This window comes from Micromys minutus (genome assembly GCF_963924665.1).
Source record: "Micromys minutus genome assembly, chromosome: 25".
In the NCBI taxonomy this organism is placed as follows: domain Eukaryota; kingdom Metazoa; phylum Chordata; class Mammalia; order Rodentia; family Muridae; genus Micromys; species Micromys minutus.
The window spans coordinates 14,119,673-14,137,140 of record NC_137960.1 but is presented as its reverse complement, the minus strand read 5'-3'; the positions used below and the strand labels follow the sequence as shown (position 1 = coordinate 14,137,140).

The window sequence follows — 17,468 nt, the reverse complement described above, 5'->3', positions numbered from 1 at the left end:
TCCCACCTTCTATTCTAACTTTTGCCATAGAGCATTGATTTATTTTATTTAATTTTTGATGACATATTTTATTTTTTAATACAGCCATACAATAAACAAGGTATTTTCTCCACATGTTCTGATAGGAGTACCTATTCTGGCGTAACTACAGAGACCAGGAAAGTAAAGAGAGAAATAAGATCAGGGAGTATCATCAAGAAGATAGGGGTCAGCGGGGTACAAGTGGTTCGAAGGAGCAGAAGGGAAAACAGGAAGATTTTAATTAGGGAGGGGAAGGGAGACAGAGAAGGAGAGAGAAGGATAGAGTAATAAGACAGGTCTGAAAAAGCCATAGGAAATCGTACTATCCACCCAAAAGAGTCCAATAGTATCTGTATGTTTGTGTACAAATAGAATATATAGTTTAAATGAATTTCCTCATCTGGCTGAGGATACTCCCTCCAAGAGCAAAGAGCATCTAACAACCCCAGCATCAGGCATGGGGGGACTCCTCTGAGTTGTTGTTAGGGTTTTCCAAGAGACTCCCAAAACACAAGCTTTTGCCCCTGTCTTTTGTTTTTCCTCCCAGACTGTGTGCTTCAGACACAGGACCCTGAGGATCTAAGCTGGTTTTGTCATGAAAGTCTCCTCTGGGCTAGTAATGACCAAGCCTGGGCATGTAGCGCGGTCGGTGGGTCTTGGAGGCTCGGGACAGCCGCAGGCTCGGTGGCAGCAGCAGAGGTCAGCCTCACATTCAGGACAGTGCAGCGAAGAAAGGAAGAAAGTGAATTACAGGCCTGTGAGCCAGGATGTGCAAGAAATCCCCTTTCCGGCTCTGAGAGACAGGAGACAAAGAAGACGCTGACTAACAAGAAGAGGAAAAAAGGAGGCCCAGGCAGCTTTCAAGAAGACATTGAAAAAAGAAGCGAAGGTAGAGAGGAGCCAGACATCACGGTTCCCAAGTTCAAGAAAACGGGGAGTCTGACATGTCCTACATCCAGCACACGGAGCAGGAGGCCCAGCGTGTGCTGTTTCTTAGCAAGAACCAGGCCACTCGGCAGCCAGAGGTACAGACAGCTCCCAAAAAATCTGAGCGGAAGAAGGCGTTCCAGAAGCAATGACTTGAAAAGGCCCAGAAGAAAAGGGAAGCAAGAGCAGTGGACAGATTTGGAGCAGGAGATGTTCAAAGATACCCTGAAGTTTGGAGATGTTATGTTACAGCCCCGGAGCTGACAGTTCAGCCTAAGAGGAGCACAATCAAAGATGAGCCTGGGAAGAAATCGCTGATGCTGAAGGTGCTTTTGGGCCCTGGTGGTGTGTCTGCAGCTCCTGCCACCTCACTGGTCCTCCAGCGGTGGCCAACAGCTGTCTAATTGGACTAAAGACCTGCTCAACACGAGGGAAACCACGTCTGTTATGGAAGTTCAGCTAACTACTCAGGGCTAACGAAGTCATGGGCCTTGGGGAACATAGAACCATCATTTTACTAAACCAGCATACTCAACCATCAAATCTAAATATGTATCCTTCTAGGTCCCACTCTTCATCAAATAAACTTCTTATAATAAGCAGAGACCACCATTGCAGAAAACACAACTCCTCAAAATGCACAGAACAAATGACCATGCAATCCAATGCATGTGCACACACACACACACACACACTTACACATATGCCCCTACACACACACACATATACACACATGCAAACAACACAACTAAAAACCACTGGTCATTACTAAAGAGGGGGTGAGAAGGTTGTAAGAGCCAGATTAATAGGAAGTTTGCTGTGAGGTGGCATTTCCTGGAAATGCCAGAGAAGCTACACCAATGAAGACTCATCAACATGGTTGCATAAAGATGAACCTAACAAGGAAAACACTAGTAAATATGCTGAGATGGTAGGAGGAATCTCATGGGGCCTTTTTAGACAAAGAACTAGAGGCAATTAAGTAATGTAGAGAGCAGGGGTGGGGAAGAGCCTCACAGTTCGTTATTCAATACCAAGTAGCCAGCCCTGAAATACAAATACATTATGAGTAACAATACATATCATATATCATATAGTGACATTATATGAACTGAACATATTGTGTTTATATGTTTAAGAATTTACATACATACACACAGTATATGAAGGAGTGTGTGTATGTGTGTATAAAACAATAATTAAAGAAACAGAAGCCAAGAGTCTGAGAGAGAGTGAGAACGAACGTGGGAAGTGGTGGAGGGAGGAAAATTATGTCATTATATTTGAATCTGAAGCACAAAACCAACCAACCAACAACAAAAGGACCCGCTACTGGATAGCTGCCCAAAGCGCTGTCCAAGGTGCTGAAACCACAGAGGCCATCAGGGAGTGACAGTTGGAAACCTGAAATTAGAAGTAGTTGAAGGCGCATATATCTTTGTTGTGTATTAAAGTGTCTCTGGGGTATATGCCCAGAAGTGGAATAGCTGGGTCTTCAGGTAGTATTATGTCCAATTTTCTGAGGTATCGCCAGACTGATTTCCAGAGTGGTTGTATTAGTTTGCAACCCCACCAACAGTGGAGAAGTGTTCCTCTTTCTCCAAAACCTCGCCAGCATCTGCTGTCATCTGAGTTTTGGATCTTGGCCAATCTGACTGGTGTGAGGTGGAATCTCAGGGTTGTTTTGATTTGCATTTCTCTGATGGGTAAGGATGTTGAGCACTTCCTCAGATGTTTCTCAGCCATTCGATATTCCTCAGTTGAAAATGTTTTGTTTAGCTCTGTACCCCATTTTTTAATGGGGTTGTTTGATTCTCTGGTGTCTAGCTTTTTGAGTTCTTTGTATACCTTGGATATTAGGCCTCTATCTGATGTGGAGTTGGTAAAGATCTTTTCCCATTCTGTTGGTTGCCGTTTTGTTTTCTTGACAATGTCCTTAGCCTTACAGAAACTTTGCAATCTCATTAAGTCCCATTTGTTAATCTTTGACCTTAGAGCTTGAGCCATTGGTGTTTTGTTCAGGAAATTTTCTCCTGTGCCTATGTGTTCTAAGGTTTTCCCTACTTTCTCATCTAATAGTTTCAGTGTATCTGGTTTAATGTGGAGATCTTTGATCCACTTACACTTGAGCTTTTTACAAGGAGATAAGAAAGGGTCTATTTTCATTCTTCTGCATGCTGAGTGCCAGTTGGACCAGCACCATTTGTTGAATAGGCTGTCCTTTTTCCATTGAATGTTTATGGCTCCTTTGTCAAAAATCAGGTGACCATATACATGAGGGCTCATTTCTGGATCTTCTATTCTATTCCATTGATCTACATGCCTATTACTGTACCAGTACCATGCAGTTTTCAGCACAATTGCCTTGTAATATAGCTTGAGGTCAGGGATAGTGATTCCCGCAGATGTTTTCTTGTTGTTGAGGATGGATTTCACTATTCTAGGTCTTTTGTTATTCCATATGAAATTTCACATTGATCTTTCCAATTCAATGAAGTACTGGGTTGGGATTTTGATGGGGATTGCATTGAATCTGTAGATTGCTTTTGGTAGGATGGCCATTTTTAAGATGTTGATCTTTCCAATCCATGAGCATGGGAGATCTTTCCATTTTCTGAGATCATCCTCAATTTCCTTCTTTAGAGGTTTGAAGTTCTTGTCATACAGGTCCTTCACTTGCTTAGTTAGAGTCACACCAAGGTATTTCATAGTTTTTGTGACAATTGTGAAGGGTACCTTTTCCCTAATTTCTTTCTCTACATGTTTGTCCTTTGAGTATAGGAAGGCTACTGATTTGTTTGAGTTAATTTTGTATCCAGCTACTTTGCTGAACACAACAAAGATATATGCACCACAATGTTCATAGCAGCTCTATTTATAATAGCCAGAAGCTGGAAAGAACCCAGATGTCCTTCAGAAGATGAATGGATACAAAAATTGTGGTACATTTACACAATGGAATACTACTCAGCCACCAGAAACAATGACTTAACCAAATTCTTAAGAAAATGGCTGCATCTAGAAAATGTCATCCTGAGTGAGATAACCCAGTCACAAAAGAACAGACATAATATGCAGTCACTGATATTGGGAAGCTAACCCCAGAGGCTCGCACTGCCCCAGAAACAACTCACAGACTGTATGAAGTCCAAGAAAAAAAGAAAACAAAACAAACAAAAAAAATAGTCATGCTCAATCCTTACCCACCAAGAACACATTGACAAATTCCGGGTTGTACCCTGTATCACATGTACTGTCTGCTCATTGTTAAAAAAAAAATCTTTACACACCAAGAAAACTTTGTCTATTTCCAGGTTGCATCTTGTTTTGCATGTGCTTTTTGCTCATTGTAACTGGTGGGATCTTGATCACACTATCAGACCTTAAAAAAAAAAAAAAAAAAAAAAAAAAAAACCAAAAAAAAAAAAAACCAAACAAGTACTGGCAAAAATGTGTTATATACTTTTATGCAAAAAATGCTTAAAATCTGTACATTTATCTTTGTTCTTTAAAATAAAGTTGTTAAAAAAAAAAGAAGTAGTTGAAGGCATACATACACCAACTACTCAGCACACGTGGAGAGGCCATGGCTCCAGTTGCATATGTAGCAGAAGACAGCAGTGTCTGGAATCATTGTGAGAAGCCTTTGGTCCAGTGAGGGTATATTTTCCCACTGTAGGGGAATGCCAAGGCACTGAGTTGGAGAGGATGATTGGGAGCTAGTACACCTTTGTGAAGACAAGTAGAGGGGGAGGGGCGATGGAAGCAGGGTGGGTGAAGGGGATAACATTTCAAATGTAAAAACAGAACTTATCTAATAAAAAATTAAAATAAAAAAGTAGTTGAAGGCATACATACATACACACATACATACATATGTATCCTCACAAATACACACACAAGGAGAGAAGGGAGAGAAGGAAGGATGGACAGGAGAACCAATGAGTTTATTTCTGACAAGCTGGAAATCATGGAGTTAGGACAGTGATTTACACTGCATTCAGAAGCACATTTTGCATGTTGCAGAGCTGTGGTGTGTGTGTGTCCACACGTGCACATATGTGTGAGTGTATGAATATGTATGTACTTAAGAGTGTGGCTGTATATGTGAACATGTGCATGTATGCGTTGGTGTACACATGAACATGTGTGTGTGTGCGTGCACGTGTGCATACATGTGTGTTTTGGGGGAAGGAAGTTTGTATTTGTTGAAGCTCTTAGTGGTGTCTATCACTCACATTTGTACCTAATCACTCGGTAGTTGGTATTCATGACCAAGCAACAAGGCCGCTGAGGATGAGGACAGAGTCACGTGCACTCCTGAGAGGATGGAGGACAGTACCTATGTCTCAGCTCAAGCTGTCATTATGAAGAACTGTAGATGAGGTGGCTGAAACAAGAGGTAGGTATTTTCTCAAAGTCCAGAAGTTTGCAGGTGTGAGATTATGGGTGTTAGCATGATCAGGTTCTATTGAGGACCCACTTCTTGGATTGCAAATGGCCTCTCCTTGTGTCCTTACCATGATGGAGGCAGTACAGGACTAGGAAGGTTTTCATAGAGTAAGCTCTCTGGTCTTGTACAAGAACCCTAACCCCCACCACAAGGCCTCTTAATTTCTCCCAGAGTAATTACACATAGACTAAACATAGTTGACATGAGGGCTGGAGAGATGGCTCAGTGGTTAAGAGCACTGACTGCTCTTCCAATGGTCTTGAGTTCAAATCCCACCAACCACATGGTGGCTCACAACCATCTGTAATGAGATCTGATGCCCTCTTCTGGTGTGTCTGAAGACAGCTACAGTGTACTTACATATAATAAATAAATCTTTAAAAAGATAGTTAACAAAAAAAAAAAGATAGTTAACATTAATTTCATAAAGAAAGATTTGCATCCTACTTTTTTTTGGCTTTTATTTAACCTTCTAAGTCTACTTTTGACCTATTTTTCAGGTCCAGACTTCTAAGCAGCATAGACTTTTTATCTCAGGTGATCTGTTGGAGGATTTCACAGGGCCTGAATCCTCCACAGATTCTGAGAATGGAGCACGGGGTATATCACTTTAGTATATCCTTCACTAAAGGACACAGGCCACTCTCTGTCTCTTCTGAAGCCCCTCTTCATCATGAAGATATGAGGCACATTAGATGGTGTTCATTTCCTAGTTACTCAGCTTGGTGATCATGAAGGTTGAGTTCTATTCAGTAGGGTCTGTGCAGTGGTGATGTCATCATTCCGGTCACCCCTTTAAAAGGGAGAGTTTTCTATGTCCTTCTCAATGTATTCTTCTTCATGTGTGTGAGTGCAGGTGTTTGTGGAGGTCAGAGAGCACAGTCTCTGTGTCTGTTCTCACCTTCACCCTGTTTAAGATGGAGCCCGTTGTTTTTCCACTATGTAAACCTGAGGATTTATTAAAAAGCTTAGAGATTGTGCAGAGAGGGTGAATATACACTGTATTCACACAGGGTTGTGAATTCTTTCAGGAGATCTGGGAAAGGATCAATACTTGTGGGTCTTAGCTACAAGGCTTTTCCTTTTTAGTCTGTCCAATGGGTAGAGTTTGTAAGGACCTTGTCATTTTAGCTTTGATGTTGATTCCTAACAACACCACAGGGATCATGTTGCTTAATAATGTCTCTGCCTTGTCATGTAAACTGCTAGTTGCCATAGCAACATGATCTGATCTAAAATGATAAATTTTCACCATCATTATTACTCTCCAAGACATGTCTCTGGTGAGTGTCTAAAGCCATGTGTGTGATGGGTTTGACATCTCTGGCTGCCTGGCTCCCACCTTGATCATTATCTAGCATTGTCTTAAGGATGCTCAGGTGATGTGTTGGAAGCATCTGGCTGCTCCACTTTTACTATGGCCACTGTTTACTAGTCTAGATTCCAGATTTCCTGTTGGTTTTTGCCATCAGAAAAACTAATTTGAATTAAGGTTGCTTAATGTTCTGTGTAGACATATGATTTTTTACAACCTACTTTAATAAGGGTTCACCTCTCCTCTAGACCATCACCCACCTGAGCTAGTGAAAAAGAAAAGTTATTCGGATGTGGAGGAAGTAGACCTGTTTAGAAATAGTTATTTGGGGATGATTCCAATCTTCATTCTCAGGATATCAGCAGTTCAGTCTACTAGCAAACCATCAAACACAAATCACTAGCTGCAGATCAGTCCAGTCAGAAGACACCACACACGATTCAGCAGCTGCAGTCCAGTCAACTTGGCAGACACCACACACGAGTCAGCAAGCGTTGTTCAATCCAGAAGAAACCACAAGGCTCCTCCAACCAGCCTGAGTGTGGAAGTGGCAAGAAGTCCCAGGAGCCTCACGAAAAGTTCTTTGTCAAGTATTTCTCTATGAAACCACCACAAGTGGAGCTCAACAATGCAATGTAAGGTGAACCAATATGTGTGTGTTGTCAGTGAGAACTAGCGAGGCAGAGAAAAGTAAAGCAGTGTTCCAGTTCCCACCATCTGTGAGGTCATATTTACATTTCTTCTAAACATCACATATTTTTTCATGGGTCTGCTGTAGCAAAACATCCTTTCTCCTGTGCGTCCCAGCAAAACATCTTTTTACATAACTGACTTTCCAAAGAAACCAGAAGTTGGAATTATAAAGCGAAACCCAACATTTTCCTTCTGGCTTGTCTTGCATCATATTTATTTAAAACTTATGTGGTGAAGATTTCTATTCCCCAAAAGCTACAAACTATTTAATAAAAACCAACAATCAGGCATAAGAAACCCCTTTTTTAATTATTGGTTAGGGGAGCCCAAGAGACCCCCCCCCACAAATAACAGTTGTGGGTTTTTTTTTTTTTTGGTTGTTGTTTTGTTTTTTCTGTTGCTCTTGGTTACCTCCTGGAGATCTAAGGTAAGGTTTAAGGTCTTTAGCCTATTGTTAAAGACATAATCAAACACAGGCCTTGGAGGATTTGACCTGGGTGTGACCTTAAATTTTCCCTTCTGAAGTCTAACTTTCATAGTACCAGAAGGTGCTATGCAAGCTGTCAAGGGAAGGAAGCAGTCAGCAGTCCTATCCAGCTGTGATGTCTATGGACCACAACAGTGACCATCTAAAAGCACAATAATGGTGTTCATATGTTGCTAGTAACCAACAGCTCTCCAGTTGGACTAAAGGCATACTCAGCAGGAGGAAAATCATACCTGACACTAGAACCTAGCTGAATACTAGTGAGGTCATGGTTCTTAGAGTTCAGTTTTATGTCTGATTCTCTACCCCCACCTTACTAGACCAGTGCCATTCCTTCCTAAGTTCTAAAACTCCTCCTTTTGACTCTTGGAGCATTAAACCTGGCCTAAGCAAAGGGAGTGGAATTCCCCATTATTCAATCTGGGTTCCTGCAGAGTCTTTTGAACTCTGAGCTTACTTTGAGGCTAAAATCAGCTCAACTCCATGTTTGAATGTGCCCAGATTTTTCCTGTACTAATAAGGCCAAATGTTCTAACATCTATGAAAGATGTATTCTGCATTTGAAGTTATACTCTTGACTTCTCCAGCTTCCTGATGGTGCTGGCTAGTTCTAGGTCAACTTGACACAAGCTAGAGGCACTGGAGAGGAAGGAACCTCAACTGAGAAAATAACTGTCTTAGGGCTTCATTGCTGTCAACAGAACTTATGGATAGTCTCTATATAGTAAGGAAATTTGTGGATGTCTGTAGTCCAACTCCCCAACAATAGTCAGTAGCAGCTATGAATGAAAGCCCAAGGATCTAATGGTTGTTCAGCCCCACAAGGCAAGCAGGCAAAGAGAGGGGGGGGAGGGGGGAGTCTTCCTTCTTCCAATGTCCTTATGTAGGTCTCCCACAGAAGGTGTGGCTCATATTAAAGGTATGTACCACCACACCTGAATCTGGGACTTGCTTTGTCCAAGATGACCTTGAGCTCAGAGATCTCCTTGCCTTACTCTTCTGGGATTCATAGCCAATATGTCTCAAGATCTTTATGTCAAGATCCAGGTCAGAAACATGTATCTCCCAGCCTCAAGATCAGGTTCACGGGCGAGCCTTCCAGTTCTGGATTGTAGTTCATTCCAGATTCAAGTTGACAACCAGGAATAGTCACTACAACGACTCCATAAGTATGAGTTGTAGGCAAGCCTGCAGGGCATTTTCTTAATTAGTGTTTGATGGAAAAGGGTCCAGCCCATTATTAGTGGTGCTACTGTTGTAAGACCCGAGGAGGTCTTAGCTCAGGATCGTGACCCATAGAACACAATTAGACAACAGGCCGCTGTAATGGCAAGAGGTTTAATAATTTTATACATATGGGGCTGCTCAATCTCGCAGGGAGAGTTAACCACAAACTTAGAAAGCACATATTTTTTATATTTTACAGTGGGCAAACCAGCAATTGAGTTAGCTGTCTTATTGTTTTATTTTATTTTTATTTTTTTTTTGGAACACAAGCTGCACACTTTTATTGGGCAGATTTACCACTACACTCTCTATTCCCCTCCTATGAGATCCCTTATAACTTCTCCAGGCCTCCTGTTCCTGCTCCTTCTCCAGCTGTCTTATTTTCATTGGTGGATCTCAGGACAAAGAATCTTTACAGGCATCGGCTAGCCTACTCAAGGGGCTGTTCTTGGCTTAGTTGGTCATCATCTCATCTAGTCCTGCACCTGACCTTGGGAAAGGGCCAGTTTGGAAAGTCCCTAAGAGGGGGAAAGGACTTGGGTGGTTGGGCAGAGTCAGGCTGACTCTTGGTGGTTTTTCTCAGAATTCATCACAGGGAGGGGTAGTGAGTCTTTTTCTGAGAATTGTCATGCCTGTTTTGGCTGGTCTCAACTAAGCCTGGTCATTCTGACCACCAGCACCCTGTTTCTCTATTACCAGAACCCCGACTTTACAGCTTTGTTTTTACTTTATTTCTTCACTACCCCTAGACAGTTGGACCTGGGATCTATAAGAAAGCATGCTAGGCAAGCCATGAGGAACAAGCCAGGAATAACCTGTGTAACTCTGCATCAGCTCCTGCCTCTAAGTACAAGTTCTTCTTGAGTTCCTGCTCTGACTCCCTTCAGTGACAGACTGTGATGTGGAAGTCTAATAAACCCTTTCCTCCCCAGCTTGCTTCCGGTCATGGTGTTTCACCACAGCAGGAGCAATCCTGACTAAGACACCCATGCTTAATCTTTTTCTCACTTCTGCTTTCTTCTCTTATTAGACCACAGATCGCCAATTCACGTGCAAGTCCTCAGCTTACAACTCATTTTGCATTCAACGTGTGTACTCTGTCCAGCACAATGGGATCCCTGTGGGTTAGGAAAATGGGGGCCACGTTTCTCAGGTGACTTGGCTCATCTTCCTATGTCGGAAGAATGAAGCTTTTTATTTCTATTTGTCCTCGGAGATATTACTTAGTTTGGTTGGGTTATGGTTTCATCTCTGGTGTTTGGGTCCAATGAGGAAACGGAAACTACACAATCAGTTATTTGGTCAGGAGATGTATGACATAAAAATTATGAAGCTACCCCCAAAAGTAACTACATTGTGGTAAATTCAAAAGACTGTGACTGGTTCCTGTGCCATACTGCTCCACGCTGCCCCACCTCTCTCTGACTTTCCCAGCTATCTCCCTGCCAGTGGAGAAGTTTGCTCACATTCTCCACAGCCTGGTAAAAATCATGACTCAGCAATCAATTTATCAAACAGATTTATATGTTAAATTCTCAACCCACAGTCCATACACACAATAAATTCACTACCAATTAATAAGGATATAAACGGCCCACCTAGACAAGATAAAATCAATCTAGTTCACATCGATCTGAACCATTGTCCTCCAAAGTCTCCTTCTTGATTCTTCTCCTTCCTCCTCTCTCCCACCTTACAAAACTTTGTCCCACCCTACTCTCTACTGTCCAATCATGTATCACCTGGACATCAACCTACATAATTATATAAGCAAACTTTACAGATGCCACAGAGCTGAGAAGAAGCTTGCACACACATTGCAGTAAATATTAAAAAGTGGTTTAATCTTTTATCTTGAACTTTGCCGGCTCCTGTGGGGCCATCTGGCACTACGGGGATCTCTTACCTGGTGCTCCATGCCACCTCTAAGAACTCAGGCACGGTTCACTCCACTGCCCCTACTGCTTCTGTCCTGGGTAGATATGTTGTTTTTACTCATTTCCCCTTGCCATGTTGCCAAGCCTTAGACTCACATATCCCAACTCTGTGGTGGTCTTTATGAGCTCTGCCACTACACCCTTTGAACTCATTAAGTAGTCACATCAAAGGACGCACCAAACTATCTTGATCTAATAGGTATAATACAATTTGCCAACCTAGATGAGTCAAAGGATCTTGTACAATTCCATCCCTTATAAAACTTTTATAACAACCTTATTTATGAAGAGATACGCTGAGAGAAACATGCACATCTGCCTTCATCTTTGTTTCTCCTGGAATTTACCCCTCCTCTCCTCCTCTTCTGTTTTCTTAATCTTTTCCCTGCCTACCTCTCCACTGTCCTGCTGGGAAGCAGCTGGGGCAGCTCTTCTGGGAAAAGGACTGGTCACAGCCAATGAATGGCAGAAATTTTTGAGGTTTTGCATGGGTAGGAGATGGTCGGCAGTTTCTGGGCAAGCAGCTCCTTAGGACCAGCTGTACACAGTTAACTGCATGCTATGGCTAGCATCTGTGTTCAGAAGGTTATATCTAGGCAATGACTATGCAAGACAAGGTCAGGGCTTCCAGGATGAGGGCTGGGCCTTCTGAATACACAGCTGGGGCCAAATGCTCGATGTTTATGACTAAACACGAAGTCACAGGAAGCAGTAAGAGAACCTCTTCCTTTTGGGTTATTGCTAGTATGTTTGTCCACTGCAAAAGAGGAATACACAGAGAAATTGACCCTTGTTGTTGGTTTGTTTTCTTTTTTTGTTTCTCAAGACAGGGTTTCTCTGTGAAGCTCTGGCAGTCCTGAGACTTGTTTTGCAGATCAGGCTGACCTCACCTCCCTCTTCCTTCCAAGTGCTGGGGCTAAAGGTGCACAGTCCAGCACAGTCCAGCTGAGGAACGAATCACTTAGTGCAGAATGTGAGCTGAGTGGTGTTAAACGATGCAAGTTGTGGCTTACTTAATCTACACTCGACACACAAGGTTTCCTTCTCTATGCTCATAATGACCATTGGACAAATGCGAGTTAGACACTCTGTGGACACTGCGGTTCAAACAACACAACTATTGCTATGCTAAGGTGCTGTCTCAGTGATGAAGTTGAAGACTTCTTGGATGCAGAATAGGTGTCGACTCATTTCCTCCAAAAGACTCCTTCTGCCTGATGTTGGTACCTAAGCAGTGGTTGTATTCTTTGTGGTGAAGGGATAGGATTTTTCTTATTCCCCTTCTGGACCTGCTGTGCAGAAAGCTTGGCCATAAGCCATATTTTTCTCAGCTATTGGTCAATTTCTGGCTCTCCCTCTTGAGAGTCAGCTAATAGTGAAGGGCACAAGTTACTTGGCAGGCTTTATGTGTCAGCTCCTTTTCTGTTGCTGTGATAAGATCACTTGAGCAAGACAACATCGAGAAGGAAGTGTTTATTTGGCATACGGTTGTACAGTCGAATACGGTAGGAGTCACGGCAGCAGCCATGCAAGTGTTTATTTGGCATACAGTTGCACAGTTGATTACGGTAGGAGGCACAGCAGCAGCCATGCAAGAAGAAAGCTGAAAGGACTCATTCTCGACCGCACGCATGAATCAGAGAGAGTGATACTGGGATGGAAAGAAAGTTTTACACTTTCAAAGCTGGCCCCCTGGTAAGGTACTTCCTTGAGCAAGAGTATCCTTCATAAACATCCCTAGACAGGGGACAACTGGAAACCAAGTGTTTAAATGCCTGAGTCTTACAGGGGTTGGGAGTAACACTCATTCAAACCACCACAGTTTATTCTTCAACATCTTCTGAAGAAAATAGCAAGACATCTAACGTTTGCTCTGTGTAGATGCGATATTGACTCCCTGTGGATTCAAGCCCATTTTGGATTAAAGCTGTCACAGGGGTGAGCAGGCTCCCTGCTGTCTTAGAAAGGTGCCCAGCCATAAATGATTCATGTTAAAGTGGAAAATTATCACACAGAGGATGGTGTTTCTGGTATGTGAGAAGAATACACTTGCAATTTGGTGGAGGGATTTAACATTTAAATGTCGGAAATTCCATCACAAAGTGGATGAGTGGCCTGAATGTAACATTCTAACTGTGAACCAGCCTCTTCTTTTTGTGTGGGCAAATCAATACTTTTATAGGTGGAAATATGTTTTCATTGCCAGCCGCTGTGTTCTCTTTCCCCCACTCTTACTTGAAATTGAATGTTTTCCAACTCTCTGATTAAATTGCTTGTTCCTTGAGATACCACTTGCCACTTACAAATATCAATACCTGAGGGGGACGGATATCAATGCATCTGACAGAAGACAATTAAATCTTGGTGAGTGTTTTTGCCTCATCTGGATGGGTGTTTTTGCATACCTGTATGTCTGTTTACCACATGCAAGCAGTGCCTGAGGAGGCCAGAAGAGGATGTTGGATTCTGGAGACTGGAGTTATGGAGGTTGTGAGCTGCTGTAAGATCCTCAAACCCCCATGCTCTGTCCCAGGAAAAGCGACACCCCAAATCACTCATGAGAAGCAGTCTTGATGCAAACTGCAAGAGGATTTTTATTCCAAGCGTGCTGGGGCCTACAGTCATACACCAGGCAGGGGTAGAGGACTTTGGACCCTGAGTGCAGGACTGGGACAGCTTTTATAGGGTTCGCAACAAAGCCCGAGAATCACAAAACAATCATGGCAAAGCCCACAAATCATAAACCAATCATTTATAATTATCTAAGCCCGTGCTTTCTAGGCCAATCATTGTAAACCATCTAAGCCTGCGCTCCAGGGACCAATCATGTTAAACTATCTAAGCGCGTGCTCCATGGGCCAATCAGTTCCCTGTAGTCTCGGAGGTCTGTATTTGCGGGGTTCCCTGGGTGGGGGTGACAATGGCAGTCAGAAGTCACTAGGCGGGGGGTTTCCTATGGTGCAAGCAGTTTTCAGAAGCCAGATGAGTGGTTAGTCAGCTTATCTCCTGTTAACTTACTAGGCCCGGCTTGAGTATCCAAGGGCCTGTCCTACGTCCTTTCACCCCGTTTTATAAAGAAAGCAGGCTCCAAAACAGCAAGGAGTGTGTTATATCTACTTACTGGCAGAGAGCAGGGTCTGGAATTTGAGGTATTTAGGGCTTCTTAGGCACGGGGGTTAGGGCTCCTTCAGAGTGAGGTAGCTTGGGGTCTTTGGAGGGGTTAGGCTCTATTTTTCTATCCTTTCACTGCTATGTTGGTGCTGGGAATCAAATCTGGGTCCCTTGGGAAAGCAACAAGGGCTCTTACCTGCTGAGCCATCTCTCCAGCCCCATTATATCTGTTTTGACTTATGGTGGCATGGATCCTGGGATAATCTCAAACTCACTATGTAGTCAGGATGACCTCAAAACTCTGGTCTTCCTGCCTGGATTACAGGTGTGTGCAACCATGCAGGGTTTATGTGGTGCCAGGGATTGGTCTATACATACCCAGCCTTGGGTTTGCTCATAAATGAGTATTATTTCTTAACAAAACAACCCTAGAAAGCATTTGAACATTTTTTTAAAGGGTTGTCCTCCTATGTATGTTAAGTCATTGGTTGTCTTCATATCTGTTTTTTTCTTTGATGAAATTAAAAAAAAAAGATTTAACAATATTGGTTATAATTGGTTGGGTTGGCAGAGTGAGGCATGCTGGGAAAGAATTTACAACCCAGGAGGCTGTGAGTTCTGCCTTTCAGCTCACAAGTCATTTGTTGGTATAACAGTTGGTTGCAGGCTTAGTTTTTTCAAAACCTTTAATAAGGGTTCTTAAACTTTTCCACCTCCCTTCTAACCCACCTACCTGATGTCAGAGAGAAGAAATATTAATAGGAAATGGGGGGTGTGGACCTGTTTAGAAGTAGTTCTTTGGGGAGATCTCAATCTTCACTGTCAGGACATCAGCCTTCCAGTCCTAAGTGCCAACATGAATTCATAGCAGCTGCTGGATCCAGAGGAAACCTCAAGGCTCGGCCAAATCTGAAGGAGTCTTCGGAAAGCAGCAAGAAGCAGCTGGAATACCAGGAAAACTCTCTGGTGCTTTTCTCTCTACGAAGCCACAACAAGCGAAGACCAGCAAAGCACCGTGAGGCATACCAATACAAGAGCACCATCAGGGAGGACCCACAGAGCGTTTGTAAGGCAAACCAATGTCAAGAGTGTCCCCTCATTGTCCCTGGGGTTATATTTACATTCTTTCTAAACATCACACACCCTCTCAAGTGTCTGCTCCAGCAAAGCATCACATTCTCTTCCGTAAGAGAGCTTCCAGGAAATGGCAGGACACAACGAGTCTCCAAAGAATCGAGAAGTTTCCACTTCAGTTGTTTTTATTTATTCTTTCCCCTCTCGCGGTAATACAAAGATACCAAGATTTAGGTTGAAGCCACGCCCCTCTTTGAAACAGTTTCCTGTTTCAGGCTGGTCCTCCAGCTCATTATACAGCTAGAGATAATTTTGAACTTGAGATCTTCCTGTCTTCACTTCCAGAATGCTGAGGTTAAGGTTGTGTGGCACTACACCTGGTTTAGCGGTGCCGCCGGGGATGCGATGCGATGCAGGCTTCAGGTCTGTCAGCCAAGCACTGGCTCAAATGAGCCACATTCCCCGCCCCAGCGGGAAAGCGTCAAAAAAACAAACAAACAAACAAACAAACAACAACAACAAAAAAACACATTCCCCTCTCTCTGGGAATCCTACCTGGTTACTTAAAGGTCATGTGTCTTTTCTTTTTCTTAAACCTCTGACAGGAAAGGGATTTCCATTTTCTTCAAGAATTAATCAGGGTCTCTGTTGTGTGAGACTGACGTCAGGTCTGGCTTTCAAATCCAAGGTTCTTTTCAGTCTTAAGAGACTGCCCACTTCTGCTTTCACCAGTTAAACTGGTCATGCGTGGTAGGCGCAGTGCAGTCAATGAACTACTGCTTAAGCTGGTCCACGCAGGAAAACATGAGGGCTTTCTGATGAGGTCTTTTCTTCCAGCATATAGGATGGTATCGTCACACCCACAGTTAATGCTCACCGCGTTTTTCATGAAATGATTACCCTGGACAACTTAATGAAGGAGCAAATGCTGAGAAATCACGGTCGTTTGGGCTTTGTGTTCCAGGGGCCAGGATCTCTTTAAAGAGCCTCGTCCCACAACAGGAGGAAACACTAGGACATGCGACTGGGTGGCGTTTCAAAGCGAGAAAGACCCAGCGAATAGCCCAGACAGGCGGAAAAGGAACCTGCGCCCTTAAAATAGAAAGAGCTGGGCAGTTTTCTGTAAATGACATCAAAATTACCTGCCTATTTCTACCTGTAGTGAAATGGGCTTTGCATACGGAACACAGGTTGGGGATTGAAAATTGGTGCGTTAAAAAAATAGCCATCTATTTGGAAGAGTTATTTCTCTTTTGCGCCATAATAACTTAAAAAGACACTCAGCAAAAATGGCATGCCCCGTGAGCGCCCTGACCTGGCTTCAAAAGCCATGGTTTATCCTGGTCTGGCGGCTGGCTTGCAATCCGGTTACTCTGAAGGGTGAGGCAGGGGGGATGGTAAACTCAAGGCCTGTCGGGGTTGTATTATAGATAAGTTCAAGCGTGGGAAGCTTAATGAGGAATTAAGTTTCTGTCTCAAAATGGAGAGAAAGAAGGCTCTGAGGGTAAATTACTTGTCTCCAAACATGATGACCTGAGTTCAGTTCCTTAGACCAAGAAGATGGTGGAGGGAATGAACTGACTCCTTCACTAGTACATCAGTGCGCACGCAGGCACGTACACACGCACACACAACCCCCTCCCCCACAGAGTCTTATAAAAGTTTCAGAAGAGGACTCTGGCTGTACCTCGGTAGAGGCGTGCTCTCCCAGCATCTAACATGCAAGAGACCCTAGGTTCAATCCCCAGCCCCACAGGAAAGGCAGCCAGAGGGTTCTACATATGTGTTGTGCACACGTGAGGAGCGTCGGGATGTTCAGCACTCTTAACTAAAGACCAGGGGCTCAGACTCCATCTCGAGAAGATACACAAGCCCTCTCGTCCAGCTCCCTGAAGCACCTTTTAATTTAGTCTCCCTAACCAATGCACCTTCCTCTACTTCATCCCCGAAAACGCGGATGCCACAAGAGAGCTTTGTTGGGGAGCATCCATACCGATCAGGTTTTATAAGACTCTTGCCCGATTCTAGGGTCCAGCTTCCTTTCACTTTGGGGGCTGTGTTGGCTGCTGCTTTCTCATGAAGGATGGACCGAGTAGGAACCTTCTTACTTTGTGTTTCAGTTTAGGGCTGGGTAGATGGTCTCAGTGAAGAGCTCTTGAGGAACTACTGGACAAGCTGCTTAAGATCCTGATGGAAATGAACTGATCAATGTATTACGTTTTT

The 17,468-nt window shown here is 43.4% G+C and overlaps 1 pseudogene across 1 annotated transcript; it reads left to right on the top strand.

The window, feature by feature from the left end:
• The first annotated feature begins 640 nt into the window (after nucleotides 1–640).
• Nucleotides 641–1,352, top strand: LOC308436782 (coiled-coil domain-containing protein 137-like; annotated as a pseudogene). Its single transcript has one exon. The product of its transcript is annotated as a coiled-coil domain-containing protein 137-like (transcript).
• Nucleotides 1,353–17,468: the final 16,116 nt, after the last annotated feature.